General features: G+C 39.1%; 1 long non-coding RNA gene across 1 annotated transcript; it reads left to right on the forward strand.

The window, feature by feature from the left end:
• Positions 1 to 12,635: 12,635 nt before the first annotated feature.
• Positions 12,636 to 14,683, forward strand: LOC137047976 (uncharacterized). The gene is made up of 3 exons (XR_010899297.1): positions 12,636 to 12,854; positions 13,258 to 13,354; positions 14,385 to 14,683. It is a non-coding gene; the product is annotated as an uncharacterized lncRNA (long non-coding RNA).
• The last annotated feature ends 1,069 nt before the right edge of the window (positions 14,684 to 15,752 follow it).

Genomic DNA, 15,752 nt, shown 5'->3' on the forward strand with positions numbered 1-15,752 from the left:
TAACTTTGCTGTTTGACATACAAATGGATTGTTTTGGAATTAATTTCTTGCCTATTTCTGAACATTAGGTTTTGCAGTGTGCCCAGTGCCAGTTTAGCAGACTGACCATCAAGCAGGAGCCCAAGTACATCCCAATATGTGTATGTAAACTTGTCCACATGTATATGGAGTTTGAGATGGGTAATTCTTAAGGTCACCAAATTGAAATGTATTCATTGGGCTATTTTAATTTTAAGGTGGATAAACCTCTGGAACTGCTGGGCATGGATTTGGTGGGAAAAGTCAACAGGACCAACCAGGGGAATGAATACATTTGTGTCCTTGTTGACTATTATACAAAATGGTCCGAGGCCTATGCCATCCCCAACAAATCGGCAGCAGTTGTGTCACGCTGCATAGTTAACTTTTTCTATAGGTTTGGGGCACCAAAGAGGATACTTACAGACCAAGGCACTGAGTTTGTGAACCAGGTTTGTAGTTTGTTGAATGAACCAAATTAAGTATGCATGAGAATTGTCATGTTCATAAGATTTGTTGGATTATGATTTGCGCACATTTATGATTCTAATCAATTTAAATTAATTTTTAATGTATGTTTTGCAAACAGATCAATGAAGAACTATGCACCTTCCTCAGTGTGGAGAGAAGCCTCTGTGCCCCATACCATCCACAAACAAATGGGCTTGTGGAAAAATTAAATGGAACCATTCAGAGGTAAATCTTCATTAACAGGTTGCTTTGTGGGTGTGCAATATTCAAGGAAATAGTTGTCTTTGCAACTGGTTACTCATAACTTTCAACTTATTTTGGTTCTGACTCTAGAGCCCTATGTAAACTAGTGGATACAAGGCCTGAAAAATGGGATGAGTACCTAGATGCGCTAATGTTTGGTCTTAGAACCAAGACGCAGCTGACAACTAGGTACTCACCGTTTTCCTTAATGTTTGGCATGGAGGCAAGATATCCCTGCGAGGTTCCTGAGACATATGAGGTATGTTATAATTTACATGTTCCATATAACTATCATATAGTATCAATTAAAAGTTAATGAAATTATTTCAATCTTCAATATTGTTTCTGAAAAGATCAACAGCACAGTGGAATCTGTCATTGCAGAGGACACAATATCCAAGGCCATTTCTCTAAAAGAGAAAATGGACAACATTGTCCAAAAAAAATGTAACAAAAAAACAGGACAGGACACAGAAGGTGGTAAATCAGGTACCATTCTCCTTAGGCCAGAAGGTCCTAAGAAAAAACATAAGGTCCCAGCAAAGGAAAGGGGGCAAGCTTGAGCGCAGCTGGTTGGGACCTTATGAAATAACGCATGTTGAAGAAAAAAGTGCTGATTTAAGGGATGAAAAAGGGAAGATATTCCCCAAAATCAACACCGATCACCTCAAACCATTTAAAGAAGACACCCCCCGGATACCCCACAGAATTACCCAAGAATCACAACATAAAAGATCACACAAAGAAACTGGACCATGCCATTCACTCCCACCTGTAGACCTCACCATCACTAAGTCACAAGAAAACCAGCCCCCACAATCACCTACAATCACCTAGCTGTAAGTGATGTAAAGTCAGATCTTATAAAAACTCCATATTAGTTTGAATTCTAATATATTTGTATGGTGGTAGGTGCAATGCTCTCTTTGGTTATCCTCTGTAGATATCAAAAGTGCCTGGGCTGGAAACAACAGCTATGTACTGCTGTCCAGAGTGGGACCGTATAAATTATTTTATAAAGACTTGCAGATCGGCCCTGGGAAGGAGTTGGAGAGTGAGGTACACATTTAATTGATTTTTAACAGCTAAGCCTTTCATCTGCACATTAATATTTTGTATTAATGTTTAATTTTGCTATGTTTGTCAAGGTTATAAATGCATATCTGTCACTGAAGGTGAGGGACCACAATTTGACCTCACCGGGAAAAAAAGCTTTCCATATGGACACCTTTGCCATGACCGACATGTGGAAGAAAAAGTATCGACGGCTCAAGGTGTCCTGTAAATTTTAATGTTGTTATTTTGCATTTTATTATTGGTGTTAATATCCATCTTTGTTTGGGACTGTGAAAATTCATTTGTTTATTGGTACATAGGCTTTAGTGAGCAAGGTACAGTCTTGTTCAAAATAATAGCAGTACAATGTGACTAACCAGAATAATCAAGGTTTTTAACAAACAAGTTACCAGTAGGTTCAGTAGATTGTCAGAAAACAAACAAGACCCAGCATTCATGATATGCACGCTCTTAAGGCTGTGCAATTGGGCAATTAGTTGAAAGGGGTGTGAAAAAAAAATAGCAGTGTCTACCTTTGACTGTACAAACTCAAAACTATTTTGTACAAACATTTTTTTTCTTCTGGGATTTAGCAATCCTGTGAATCACTAAACTAATATTTAGTTGTATGACCACAGTTTTTTAAAACTGCTTGACATCTGTGTGGCATGGAGTCAACCAACTTGTGGCACCTCTCAGCTGTTATTCCACTCCATGATTCTTTAACAACATTCCACAATTCATTCACATTTCTTGGTTTTGCTTCAGAAACAGCATTTTTGATATCACCCCACAAGTTCTCAATTGGATTAAGGTCTGGAGATTGGGCTGGCCACTCCATAACATTAATTTTGTTGGTTTGGAACCAAGACTTTGCCCGTTTACTAGTGTGTTTTGGGTCATTGTCTTGTTGAAACAACCGTTTCAAGGGCATGTCCTCTTCAGCATAGGGCAACATGACCTCTTCAAGTATTTTAACATATGCAAACTGATCCATGATCCCTGGTATGCGATAAATAGGCCCAACACCATAGTAGGAGAAACATGCCCATATCATGATGCTTGCACCTCCATGCTTCACTGTCTTCACTGTGTACTGTGGCTTGAATTCAGAGTTTGGGGGTCGTCTCACAAACTGCCTGTGGCCCTTGGACCCAAAAAGAACAATTTTACTCTCATCAGTCCACAAAATGTTCCTCCATTTCTCTTTAGGCCAGTGGATGTGTTCTTTGGCAAATTGTAACCTCTTCTGCACATGCCTTTTTTTTAACAGAGGGACTTTGCGGGGGGTTCTTGAAAATAGATTAGCTTCACACAGACGTCTTCTAACTGTCACAGTACTTACAGGTAACTCCAGACTGTCTTTGATCATCCTGGAGGTGATCATTGGCTGAGCCTTTGCCATTCTGGTTATTCTTCTATCCATTTTGATGGTTGTCTTCCGTTTTCGTCCACGTCTCTCTGGTTTTGCTCTCCATTTTAAGGCATTGGAGATCATTTTAGCTGAACAGCCTATCATTTTTTGCACCTCTTTATAGGTTTTCCCCTCTCTAATCAACTTTTTAATCAAAGTACGCTGTTCTTCTGAACAATGTCTTGAACGACCCATTTTCCTCAGCTTTCAAATGCATGTTCAACAAGTGTTGGCTTCATCCTTAAATAGGGGCCACCTGATTCACACCTGTTTCTTCACAAAATTGATGACCTCAGTGATTGAATGCCACACTGCTATTTTTTTGAACACACCCCTTTCAACTAATTCAACTAATTGCCCAATTGCACAGCCTTAAGAGCGTGCATATCATGAATGCTGGGTCTTGTTTGTTTTCTGAGAATCTACTGAACCTACTGGTAACTTGTTTGCCACGTAGCAATAAAAAATATACTAAAAACCTTGATTATTCTGGTTAATCACATTGTACTGCTATTATTTTGAACAAGACTGTATATGCATCACATTTTCTTTCAGGTGGACCCAGCAAACTATGAGCTAATAGTGGGCATTGTGAACAAGGGCCACCACTGGTTCCTAGTTGTAAGTATTTGTGGTAGTGAATAGTTTTCCTGTTGAAATTCTCCAATATTCCTGTTGTCGTATCATGTTGTCTGGATATTTTTTGCATTTTATTTAGGCTGTATACCCATCTAAAAAAAAATCCATTCTGCTTGACTCAATGGGAGAGTCCAACATCAAGAAAAAAGGTGTTTGGAGACAACAAGGTATTTTTGCACCACAGTCAGATGTAGTGTTATTGTGAAATTATGTATTCTTGAAAAAACTCTTGTTTGTAGAGCCCTGATGACAGAAAATGGCATTTCAGCTTCACAATGGGTGTGTGAAAGCCTGCCTCACCCACTTCAGAGGGATGTTACGTCATGTGGCGTTTTCGCTTTAAAGGTTTTTTTTTTTTTCAATAGCAGTAAATAATGTTCATTAAAATGGTATGATACCTTGCAGTGGTTTTATTTTTGTGGTTACTTCCTTAGTTTGCAGAACACATTCTGCAAAACACTGCAGTTGACTTCTCCAACAGGCCACAAGATGTAACCCAATACAGAATGGAGATTGCCTTATTTTTGCTCCGCCAATCTGGTATGGCTTTATAAGCTCTTGACTGTTATTGACCTATTCTTTTTGATGTGCATCACTTTCATTAGTGTTGTACTGTACCTCACAGATGACCTAAGTGATCTGTGCCATTTTTGTGGGGAAGCAGAAATCTTTGAAGATGCCAAAGATGATGATGAGGCAAAAGACACAGATGATGATTCAGAGGATGACACAAAAGATGCAGATGGAGATATCCAATGGGTAATTATGGCTGCATTTTTAGTTGGTGTTGCATACACTAAATAATAATAACACATTTTTCTTTTTTCACAGATTTCCTGTGACTACTGTGGGCGCTGGTTCCACATGAAGTGTGTGGGCAATCCATCCACAGAAGACGAATACAAATGTGCTTCTTGCAGTAAATGACTATTATGAAGCAATTGTTTTTGGAGTTTGTGTTTATTTTTCACTTTTGGTAAACCGTTACACCTAAAAATCAGTGTCTGAAAACAAGCAGTGTGTCTTTACTTTCAAAATATAAAATGTGACAAACACCTGTGAACATCTAACCAAAGCCTTAGTAAACAATACATTGAAAACGATAATACATTTTAAAACTGACAAGAAATAAGCAGGGTTAAACTGGCAGCTGGAAACCCTCGCTTCTAAAAAGTAAAAAAAAAAAAAAAAAAAGAACCTTTCGGCTTCCTGTACATCCAGTTGTGCTTCGTGCTCACGTTATTTCTGACGGTACGCATGGTAACTCGGCAACTACGAGTGACTTGCAGTGTGTTTGCGTAAAGGGAAACAGACATTCAGAAGGGAACAGAATCGACTGCTTCACCGGAGCTGGTCTATCTCGCCTCGGGCAAGTTTGCCTCACATGTCCAAACTCACCGCACACAAAGCACCTCATTGACTCAGAACTTATGAAAACAGTGTAATCCTTTCCCTCAATACTCAACTTTACTGACAGATTTAATGGATCACTCTGAGGATTCAGAATCATTAAAGCCTGATGCCGAAAAGACATCACGTGTCGAATCTCTGGACTTTTACAACCGAGAGGAATCATTTTAATAGGACTTAATATTTTGCCATACCCCTGGTGTATTCGCACCAGTTTCTCATTTTGAACAAATGGCGGTATGTTAGATAAAATGACTTTCTTGGCTGGGCTTGACAAAGGTAAAACAGGTATAAAAATGTCTTTGATTATCAACCCTGTTTCAATTAAAGAGTCCACCATGTGGCTTTCACTTAGAAAAAACACAATTGCTTTGTTCATACAGGAGGATTTTATATTTGCACCCCCGATAGCCGCACTCACAGCTATCAGACAATCCTCCACTGACACCGCGGCCTCAGGCATACACTTACAACCAGGTTTGATTGTTAACCGTGAGAGGTCCGCTATTTCCCCTCTAAACTCCCCCTATTAACTATAAAAGAGTGAAGAAAAAAAAATTCTCAATCAAACAAAGAGACACTTTCACTCCAACAAACGGCTCCTTCCACACTCACTCCGCACATGCACACACAGAGAGAGAGAGAGAGAGAGAGAGAGAGAGAAATAAAAGAAGAGAGCAAAGAGAAGGCCCCTAGAAGAGACAGCCAGAGAATAGGAGAGATCTTTTATCTATTCCTTGACCATGTGACTGAAACACTAATGTGAGACATTCAAACTGACCAATCAGACCAAACTACCCCCACTGTACTACAGAGCTGTGTCCCAAAGTGAAGGGTGCGCACTTCGAAGGCCATGCACTTCGAAGGCCAGACCAGGCCACGCCTTCAAAGTGCACGAAGTGCACGAAGGGCGAACCGAGAGACAGGGTTGCCAGGTCTGAATAATAAAACCCATCCAATTGTTATTCAAAAGTATCGGAATCACGGCCAGAATGGACCAAAATATCCCAAAATGCGGGGCGCGGGCAGTAGAAATATTGCTTAAGTAAAGACAACTTAACCTGTGGACTATAGGCTACAAACACCCCAAAGCAACAGTAGCCTAAATGCAACCCCATTCCAGACTTGGCAACAATGAACCAAGCGCCGTTAATGGACTAGCAGGTTCTGACAACTGACAGCGGACGTTCGTGAGGAGATTTTAAAAAGAGAAATGGAGCATATACTACTACTTATATATATATATATATATATATATATATATATATATATATATATATATATATATATATATATATATATATATATATATATATATACTTTTTTGAGCTTTCTATTGGGTTTTGACATGCTTCAAAGCCTGCGACGATGGGCTGGACCATAAGCATGTAAATCTGTAGCCGGTTAAATATTGTCAAATTGCAAATATTATTTAACAGTTTATTTCTTATGTTAAATGTAACTGTTACAATATATTTTAAACATTTAGCCTATATACGTCCAAGTTTTTTTTTTTTTTTTTTTTAAGTAGGCCTACTTATTTTTATTCAACTCATGCAGCCGTCGACCGATTCGGCCCCGCAAAGCTGCGGACAGTGGAAATATGCACTCATCCCAGAAGATGATGTCCCGCTCAGGCCTTACCAGAGTTGTGCATTATTCCCCATCCCGGTCCAGCTCCAGCTTCTCCCGCTCAGCGCAATGAAAGTGTTGAAAAGTGTTTTCTTCTGGTTTGGCTGATAATAAAAATGTGTTGTTTCTAATGTTAAACTTAAGTTATTTTATTGGTCTATAAATAGGCTATAGTTGTAAAAAGCCTATGTAGGCTAATAGACCAATTTATTTTCATTTACACATTTTAAATTACATGACAAGAAAATATATGTATAAACATTTAATGTAGCTACAAATTATAACGTGCATTACAAAAATAAACAATAGCTAGGCTATAGAAAAACCACTTCTCTTTAATTTAGACGTTTGAAGTTAACGAAAATGAACAATAGACAGCAGTTCGTTTAATTTACAAATAACTTGCATAAAAAAATAATAAGCTAGCTATTTAAATTGTTCTGTGTCGGCCACGCATTCAGCCTTTGGAGGATCGATGTTTCGTTGACCGTCGTCAGTGAACATTCATTCAATCATTCATTCATATAAAAAAAAACAAAAAAAACTTTATTTTAGCATCTAAGTCAGCAGTTTTCGTTTGTTTGTATTTTTTCTTATAATTCTGAGTGACAGATGTCACATTTGATTTAGCCTATTTTTCTGTGATATTTGTTTTAGTTACGGTGTTGACATAGGCTACAGCAGGCTGTATGCTGTAAGAAAAATAAATGATTGCACGGACAATTCCTATCCAGTGTCTCTCTTTCTGTAAGGGAAATTTAAAAGATAGATTCTGGAAACAACATCTAAAATTAGCTGGATCAGTCGGGTCAGGAATAAAATAATTTATAGCGGGTGAGCACGGAGTGAATTTTGCGCGATCGGAATGGTGCGGTGCGGAATAGCGGGAGCAGAACGAAAATACAGCGCCGCGCAGATTATATTTTGAAGGCTATTTAAAGAAAGTGTATGGGGGGAAAAGGAAACAGCGAAAAGGGTGATAGGCTAATGGACTGATTCCTCTTCTTGAGATAATGGTTGAGAAATAAATAGCATTTAAAAATTGGTAAATTAAAGTTTATCTTGCTCAGGGCAGGGAACTGGGAACTGTGTGAATGCACTAACGTTGAACGTTTTATTTACTTCAAGCGCTTGCGCTGTTGTGTTCAACTTGAGTCACCGACCGCTACCGTCTTTAACTGGAATCTGATCGAGTGCCGCGGGAATGCGGACCAGTCAAATCCTGTAGTCACCAGTGTGCTATGAATTCTGGGATAGGGAAGGCTGCGAAGTCATGGGAAGGTCCCATCTGCTGTACCCTTCCTTTGCCTGAGAACCGAAGGGCGCATTTTGAAGTCGCTCATGAATTGCGGCAGCCTTCGTCGCACCGCTGTGACGCAATCGCACTTCAAATGTGGCCTTCAGAGGTGCAGCTCTCCCTTTGGGACAGCCTACGTAGTGCCGCTGTGACGTAATCGCACTTCAAATGCGGCCTTCAGAGGGTGCAGCCTTCACATTGGGACAGTCTTCGTAGTGCAGGTATGACGTAATCGCACTTCAAATGCGGCCTTCGAAGTGCGCGCACTTCACTTTGGGACACAGCTCAGGTGTGGCCCATATTTGGCCTACAGTCCTTCAGCATCTCTTAGTCTTTAGGAATCCCAAATGGCCCTGCTGATAAGAGAGAGGGGGTGGAAAACAGTAAAACAGTATGTCTTTGTTTCATTTCAAATATAAAATATCTTTGATTATTTTCAAATCTTTCATCACGTTTCATGTAAGAGAAGCAGAGGTGTCTGCTATTGTAGGCACTGTGAACACTAGAGATTCAGGTGGCACGTAAGTGTGTCAAATGCTAAGCGTGGCAAAATGACTGACAGCAAAGGACCATCGATTTCCATCGATGTCATAGATGCCGGTTATTGCAGAAGTCTAACAAGTTCATGCCTACAGTGAGTGGAAAAATGACCATAGATGGAGATGGTCATGACCAAGAGGTTTGTGTGTCACATAGCTGTGTGAAGAAATATTTGGAGGCTGAGGGGCTTGTGTCGTTGATAAAGGATCGTCAAAACCTCGAAGAGCATTTTTTGTTAATTGGACTGTTGACAGTATCAAAACAAGGCAATGTGCTTTCTTCAATTCAACGGGCTGTTCCTTCTTTTAAAGTATTTGTAATCAAAACTTAGTATAGTAATAATTATTATTAACATCATCAACATCTCGGATACATTTTTTCATTTATGTTTTGCAAAAGCACTCAATACAGCCACTGTCGTGCAACCACTGATGTTTTACACAGATTTCACTAGGTCACACTTACATCAAATTAAATAGAGTATTCGTAAATAGAGTATGCGTATTTGGCGTGCTGCCCGGGGGAGGGCTCCGGGCTCGGAATTTGGATACTCTAGAACTGGACTGGAGTATATTATAGATTGTGTTGACATCTAATAAGAGTTTGTTAGAATCAAGTGAGGAGATGGGGAGGTGGAGGGATGCTAAAATGAATATGGTCAACAAAAGCAGGTAAATCTGCTGTATATATACACCCCTCTTATCGTTGATTAGCTTGATGTGCTCCACTTGTGTTTAATTAGGTTTAATTATCTGCACATGCTCCTCCCAAAATTTTGTTAATAAAAAACTTCACTAAATAAACTTACATTGACATAATATAAACTTCGGTTCAAATCCTCGGTTCACCCGTGCTCAGCATCAGCTGTCCCAGTCCGAGTGAAACAGTTCGGTTACGACGCTCTCACGCATGCTCAGTATCTTAGCTCACCGGTTCTCAGAATCAAAAATGTCCGAAAGATCGAACATGTCCGATAGAAACGGTTCTCGATTCTGTACTGCTGATCCAAAAGATCGAACGTGTCCGATAGAAACGGTTCTCGATTCTGTACTGCTGATCCGAAAGATCGAACGTGTCCGATAGAAACGGTTCTAGATTCTGTACTGCTGATCCGAAAGATCGAACGTGTCCGATAGAAACGGTTCTCGATTCTGTATTGCTGATCCGAAAGATCGAACGTGTCCGATAGAAACCGTTCTCGATTCTGTACTGCTGATCCGAAAGATCGAACGTGTCCGATAGAAACGGTTCTCGATTCTGTTCTGCTGATCCGAAAGATCGAACGTGTCCGATAGAAACGGTTCTCGATTCTGTACTGCTGATCCGAAAGATCGAACGTGTCCGATAGAAACGGTTCTCGATTCTGTACTGCTGATCCGAAAGATCGAACGTGTCCAATAGAAACGGTTCTCGATTCTGTACTGCTGATCCGAAAGATCGAACGTGTCCGATAGAAACGGTTCTCGATTCTGTACTGGTGATCCGAAAGATCGAACGTGTCCGATAGAAACGGTTCTCGATTCTGTACTGGTGATCCGAAAGATCGAACGTGTCCGATAGAAACGGTTCTCGATTCTGTACTGGTGATCCGAAAGATCGAACGTGTCCGATAGAAACGGTTCTCGATTCTGTACTGCTGATCCGAAAGATCGAACGTGTCCGATAGAAACGGTTCTCGATTCTGTACTGGTGATCCGAAAGATCGAACGTGTCCGATAGAAACGGTTCTCGATTCTGTACTGCTGATCCAAAAGATCGAACGCGTCCGATAGAAACGGTTCTCGATTCTGTACTGCTGATCCGAAAGATCGAACGCGTCCGATAGAAACGGTTCTCGATTCTGTTCTGATCATCCGAAAGATCGAACGTGTCCGATAGAAACGGTTCTCGATTCTGTATTGCTGATCCGAAAGATCGAACGTGTCCGATAGAAACGGTTCTCGATTCTGTACTGCTGATCCGAAAGATCGAACGTGTCCGATAGAAATGGTTCTCGATTCTGTACTGCTGATCCGAAAGATCGAACGTGTCCGATAGAAACGGTTCTCGATTCTGTACTGCTGATCCGAAAGATCGAACGTGTCCGATAGAAACGGTTCTCGATTCTGTACTGCTGATCCGAAAGATCGAACGTGTCCGATAGAAACGGTTCTCGATTCTGTACTGCTGATCCGAAAGATCGAACGTGTCCGATAGAAACGGTTCTCGATTCTGTACTGCTGATCCGAAAGATCGAACGTGTCCGATAGAAACGGTTCTCGATTCTGTACTGGTGATCCGAAAGATCGAACGTGTCCGATAGAAACGGTTCTCGATTCTGTACTGGTGATCCGAAAGATCGAACGTGTCCGATAGAAACGGTTCTCGATTCTGTACTGATTATCCGAAAGATCGAACGTGTCCGATAGGAACGGTTCTCGATTCTGTACTGATCATCCGAAAGATTGAACGTGTCCGATAGGAACGGTTCTCGATTCTGTACTGATGATCCGAAAGATCGAACGTGTCCGATAGAAACGGTTCTCGATTCTGTACTGGTGATCCGAAAGATCGAACGTGTCTGATAGAAACGGTTCTCGATTCTGTACTGCTGATCCGAAAGATCGAACGCGTCCGCGTCGGAGAGGCATAGGGACTGCAGCTCTCACGAATCACCTGGGCCTCTAACAGCTGATTGATATGGGCTTTGACAGCATCATAATCTGATGGGGGAATACGCCTATACCTTTGCCGAATAGGCACATCATCAGTCAAAGGAATTTCATGTGCTATAAGGTCGGTACACCCCAAATCTCCCTCGTGGGCTGAGAATACAGAAGAATATTTATACAACAAATCCCTCACCTTTAGCTGATCTGGCTCGGCTAGAGCCTGCAAATCTACAGACCGAATAAACCCACACACTGGGTCAAGTTGGCCTGCCTGGGAATTCACTGTAGCTATATGGGAACCGACTGGTCCAACGCACACTTCCGAAATGCCTGCAGGTAATCTGACAATTTGTGCCTGGTGTAAGATACCCAATGGGCTTCTAGGTCGAAGCTTAACTGCAGCTCTATTAACATTCACTATGGGAACATAAGCAGTACCCCTAGTAACTTTAACAACGGCTGGGTAAAGTAACAGACCTGATGGAAGGGGACTATACCCTACAGAGGGTTCAAAAAGGGCAGTGTTACATAAAGAAAATACCTGCTGGGCACAGGTCACTGCAATAAATGTCACTGACTCTGCTGGGACAGAAACAACACGCCTACCCCTAACTCTCACCAAACCTCCCCCTTGTCAAAAAATCCTATTGGAATTTCACTTTGTCCTATAGGATCTTATTGGATTCTTAGAATCCTATAGGACAATCTGATTCATTTTAATGGAATTTCTCTTTGTCCTGTAGGATCTTATTGGATTCTTAGAATCCTATAGGACAATCTGATTCATTTTAATGGAATTCCTCTTTGTCCTATAGGATCTTATTGGATTCTTAGAATCCTATTGGACATTCTTATTTATTTTAATGGAATTTCACTTTGTCCTGTAGGATCTTATTGGATTCTTAGAATCCATAGGACATTCTGATTTATTTTAATGGAATTTCACTTTGTCCTATAGGATCTTATTGGATTCTTAGAATCTATAGGACATTCTGATTTATTTTAATGGAATTTCACTTTGTCCTGTTGGATCTTATTGGATTCTTAGAATCCTATTGGACATTCTGATTTATTTTAATGGAATTTTACTTTTCAATGAAATAAACACAGAGATTGGCTTAATATTGTATAACCAAAGCAAAGCGTTTGCATAGAAAAACAATCACACTTTCAAATAAAAAGTGCCATTTTGTCTCACTATTCTAGTGCAGGGGTGGCATTTTGCACCTATGAATGGCTCATATATGACTAAATTAATTTTAAATTCATGATTTAATATCAATGAGATTTTTTATTAATGTAATGTTTTAAATCTAGATGGTTATTTATGTAAATGATGTGTGGCAGTGGCGTTTTAATGCGCATGCGCGTTGGACATTCGAATCGCGTTCTTCAAACCACACTGGAGCAGAGTTGCCATGGAAACGGGGACTCGGATTCAAACGAGCAGCACTTCCTCAGGCGCTGTTTTCACTAGTTTCAGGTGAGTTTAGTCCCTAAAACCACAAAAATAATACACACAACTGTTCCTGACACCTTTCTTACGTTAACTGACACACTTCTGTTGAATATTTACTTGATGGTTTAGTGTCTTCGGGAAAAGTGCAGCATCTGTTTTCACAAGAGGGTAACTTGAGCTAACTCTATCGATTTGATCTATTGAGCCCTTGTTTATGAGAACTTGAGCTTTTAAATAAATCTTTATGTAAAACTTTAATGTTTTGATAGTTTATGTTAAGGTTTTACTGCTAATTTGTCAATGGTACGTATCAAAAATCTAAAAGTATACACTGTAACATTGTTCATCGATGATGTCAGTTACATGAAGCGCGAAAATTAGCTACAAACTGGCAAACAAGTATTGTAAAAATGTTCTGTGATTTCAGGAGGGACAAAATAACCCATCTACAACAGAGGGGAAGATTCCAACATTTCTGGAGGAAGCTGCTGACAGAGCTGTAAGAAACAGGTGAACCGAGGAAGGTAATTTTATATGCATGTATTTCACATAATATTTGACATAATATCAGCATGATTTTAGTTATTTTCTTTAGCAAAATTATACATATTAAGAAGGCTTTGACATTCAAAACATAAGTGACACTGTATGAGCAATATTAAATTAACAAGTAAACCTAAAAACACAAACCCTGTTTATATTAAAACAGGTCACAAAACTATTGAGTTTTACTGGTATTATCTATAGTGGAGATGAGTGTGATGAGTTTCAGGTGTGAGTAATCAGTATTCGGGAGAGGGAGTGCGCTGTGATTGGCTGGTGTGAGAACCTGGCAGATTAATAACAAATAGAAATTGAATTTGAATCTAAAATTGTGTTCTGTATTGTTAAAGAATTAGTTCACCCCAAAATTCAAATCTGCTGATAATTTCCATCGGTCATTTTCTAAAAAAAAAAGAGAGAAAAAAAAGCATTTATACCTTTTACCTCAAATGCACGACTTTGATGTTGTTTTCCCACTGCGTATTACGCCGGAAAGGTCAGTGCTGACCCAGTGCCGAAAAACTCCATCTCATGTTCTCCTCTAACTTTAAAATTGTCCGACATTGTTGTTTTACCTTTTATTTTTGTAAAGGGTGTTTGATTTAGTCTTTGCACGTTTGTTTTAACACTGGGACGGTACTTCCACATACGTCACACGCATGACCTTTCCAACGTAATGACGCCACAAAGCCTTACATCATCAAAGTCGAGCATTTGAGGTTAAAAAGTATATACATGTTTATTTATTTTCTACTGAAGAATGAAAGACATGAACATCTTGGATGGCATTGGGGTGAGTAAAAGATCAGGAATTATCATTTTGGGGTGAACTAATCCTTTAATGTACATTCTTTCTGCTTTACTTTTGGAGCCATAATAATTTATGGGTTGTGAAAACACTGAATGAATAGACATCATTGTACTTGGACATTATTAAATGGCTACTCGATAGTAAAGTTAAGAATTCCAGCAAGCCGTGTGTTAATGTGGTGTGTATTCTTCTCATTTTAGCTCCTACATCCATTTGGGCTGAAGGTCAAGACAGAACAAAACCAAAGCTGGACTGTAACCTGCCGGCCTATATGACAGACTTCACACTGACAGCTGCTGGCATGGATGCTGCATCACATGTTTTTGAACACTTTTCCACCTAGAATTTAAAGTGTGGAGTATTCATCCCCCACCAGGAGACTTCATGTCTTCATCTATTGTGAGTGGATATCATTTTAAACATTATTTTAAAAAAACACTAATTTCTTCTAATTTTTATTGTGTAGTATATGTAAGATTTTTCCATAAAAAGAAAAGAAAATTTTAGTAATGTTTTTAAGTAATAAAGTAATTAATTGTTAAGTAATGTTGTTATAATCCTGTTAATTTATGTACAGTATAAATTGCAAACGTATGCTTGTGTTGGGCACATGTTTACAGCTTATAGACATTTTAGAGGAGGAAGATGCTGTGTATTTAAAGGTGCTTTAAGTCATTTTTATTTGTACAATGTTATTTTTGTATATAAATCATTATTACAGTGGAACAAATTGCTATTTTTTTATTTGTAAATTAGCAACTGAATTTTTTAACCATTGCACAGCACCACTTTATCACCAATAATTTACAACTTTGTAGTTTATTATTTTATGTCACATGAGAACACATGCAAGTTTATATTTTTGTTCAGATTATGTAATTTCTGTAATAAAGTTTGTATCATAGAATGGTAACTTCTTTCTGTTGTTATTTTGTAGATGTTTGTTGGAACTTAATTACTTAAATGTACTTCAAGATAATTTAGTAAAACCATGGCTGCACTGTGGTAATACAACCAATTTATGGTACATAATCCATGTTTTTTAAAACCATGTTTACTGCAAAAACCATGGTTGCTGCAGTCATGGTTACAATGGTTTTACTGTAGTATTACTTTTAATTAATTTTATTATTTTTTAGTTAACCTAACTATGACGACTTCTGCTCTGAGAAACCCGGAAATGTGAAAAGGGTCTAATTCTACTTTTTTTTCATTCTTACAGTGAACCAAGTATCCAGACATATTAGCCTTGGTACATTTTGCTATCTTTGCTTTGTCCGAATATGCCTTCCCTACCATGTAGAAAGCAAAGATAGCAAAACCGTGTGTGTGCGTGCGTGCGTGCGTGCGTGCGTGTGTGCGTGTGTGTATGTGTGTGAGAGAGAGAAAGACCCAATTGGATCCAATAAAATCCTGTTAAAATTATCCTACAGAATATGTATGTATTGTCTTATAAGACAATTCTCAAGGAATCCTATAGGAATCAGATAAGAATCTTAAAGGACAAGACATAAATTATCCTATAAGATTATTTCTAACGGAATCCTATAGGAATCAGATAACATTTG

This window comes from Pseudorasbora parva, chromosome 2 (assembly GCF_024679245.1).
Source record: "Pseudorasbora parva isolate DD20220531a chromosome 2, ASM2467924v1, whole genome shotgun sequence".
Lineage (NCBI taxonomy): Eukaryota > Metazoa > Chordata > Actinopteri > Cypriniformes > Gobionidae > Pseudorasbora > Pseudorasbora parva.